Source organism: Bison bison, unplaced genomic scaffold (assembly GCF_000754665.1).
Source record: "Bison bison bison isolate TAMUID 2011002044 unplaced genomic scaffold, Bison_UMD1.0 scf7180017864375, whole genome shotgun sequence".
Lineage (NCBI taxonomy): Eukaryota > Metazoa > Chordata > Mammalia > Artiodactyla > Bovidae > Bison > Bison bison.
The window spans coordinates 719,537-721,802 of record NW_011494947.1 but is presented as its reverse complement, the minus strand read 5'-3'; positions in this window follow the sequence as shown (position 1 = coordinate 721,802).

Genomic DNA, 2,266 nt, shown 5'->3' with positions numbered 1-2,266 from the left:
CCCATCCCATCCCGCGGGGCAGCCTGTAACTAAGCCTGGTTTCCACCAGTTGATCCATCTCTACTGGTGCTCACCATCTTCGCCACTTACTAATCCCCAGGGAGCCACCCCATGGACGGCCTAAATTCTTTCCCTCTAGCGCTTTAATCTCTAACTTTCCTTCGCCTCCGAGTGTCAGGCCCTGTGCCCAGGAGGAGCACTCCCACTTACGTTGCTGCTGGTGGGTTCAGGGGAGGAGGGTGGGCCCCCAGAAGGGCTGGGGCCCTGACCCTCCCACCCAGGCCCAGCCAGAGGAGAATGCGCAGCTCCCTTCTGGCCACGGGACAGAGCTGCTCCAGCCTGAGGATGCTCAGTGGGGTCAGGTCTCTGAACCAAAGGGGAACAGGCCGCCCAGCCTCTCCTTCCCTCGAGAGAGAGACGGAGAGAAGCCGGAAGAACTGCCAGTGTGGCTCCTGCAGGAGGACGGTCACCTGGTCCTCACGACCTAACGGCAGCCCAGACGCTGGGACTGTGGCGTCGGCGCTGAGCCTGCCAGAGGTGCTGTCTCACTGTTGGTTTTCCCTTCACAGGGGGCGACTTAGCTTCTGTACTCTTGCTTCCTTGGGGGCGACAGTCAAGAATAAAAACGTGTTCTGGCACCTCTCTGCCTGGCCGGCTTTCCTGACACTCACCCCGAGACACCCAAGGATGCTGGGCAGGAGCCCCACGAGCAGAACTGCTGGCTAAGCTGCCCGTGTGCAGGGGACACACCTGCCCCACGTGGGGTCTGCTCCCTAGAGGCTCAGGTCAGAGGCCTGCAGCAGGCCAGCCCAGTAACTCTCTGCAGAGTTAGAGGCCTACTCAGACAAGAACATCTAAATTTTCCAGACAAAATTTAAAAGTGCCACCTCAAAGTCTCGTCCCAAAGGAGCTGCTTCCTCCATTCTACCAGGCAGAGCACACTGATTTCCAGGGCGGCTGGGCAGAGGCGAGCCGTGGAAAACCGCACTGCGCACAGGGCTCTTCACCTCCACTCCTTCCCCAGCCAGGCCAGGGTGCAGCCAACAGCCGTTTAAAGGTAGTTTAGACCACCTTCCTCCAAACGCCTGATGGGGAGGGCAGGTAGTGGATGCGGGCAGCCCTCTCTCCTCGGCATACTCCCAAGACACATTCGGCAAGGCTTGACAGCTTCAGTGTCGTTTGGGCTCAGCTGTAAGGACTGTATTCAACCCCATGTGCCAGCCAACCCCTAGGCAGGCAGGCACACACCAAAGCCGGTATGCTAGAGATGACTGGTCACCCCTCCCGCACCACCACACACTCTGGGGAGAGGGCACCAATCTGAGACACAGGTAGAATCTGCAGCTCTGCCAGAACAAAAGGTCTTTCTTCCAGGGACTAAAGTCTGATTCCACCTGTCAGCACCCTTCCGGCACCTGGGGTAAATAACCAAGCAGTCCGGACCCGGGGCCAGTTCCCACTCAGCCTGGAAGCCCCTCAGAGGCCGACATGAGCCACTTCATGTCAACACAGCAGAGTAGTGCAAAACAATAAAGTTTTATTTGTTCACAGTTAAACACAAGCAACTGCCTTGACATTTTTGAACATTCTAAGAAGGACAGCAAACCCTTTTGATTCAGATTCCCATTCACTACGATTGTACCATTTTTCTCTTGCAGTTCACGTGTTTGGCATCTGATGTGGATTGTTTGACATGCTTTTAAGATCGAGATGGGAAGGTGGAAACCTTTTGACAAGAGATGACTTTCTTAAATTTAGCTAAAAGCAGTCAGCCAAAAAAAAAAAAAAATCTGTTTTTCACTGATGGGACCCCCTTTAAACTGCAAGGTAGCCACGTGTGGTTGATCCGTGATTGAGTTACAAAACTAGATTATGTCTTAGCAAAATCTGTTCCTCCGTAATATATTTATGGTCCATAGACGTCTTCTGAAAAGTGACCACTGATTTTTCCTAGTGCAAAACGCCTGGCTGCCTCTCCGATAAGCCAAAGCCTGTGCTGCCGAGAACAGCGCCGTACCCTCCTGTATACACACTGTATGGAGGGGGGAAACGGGGAGGAGTTGGTCTGGGAAGGTGGGGTGGGGTTTTCCTCTAAAAGATCTATTTCAAGTTCAACTAGTCTACTTATCCCCGAGGATGGACAGCTTGGTAGCACTGGGATGGGAAGGGGAAGAGAAAGCCCCTCTGCCTTCGTGAACTCGTTTCAAGGCCAAAAGACATCGCAGGCACAGACGCTCAACTATCCCCTGCAGGCTCCCCTCGCAGC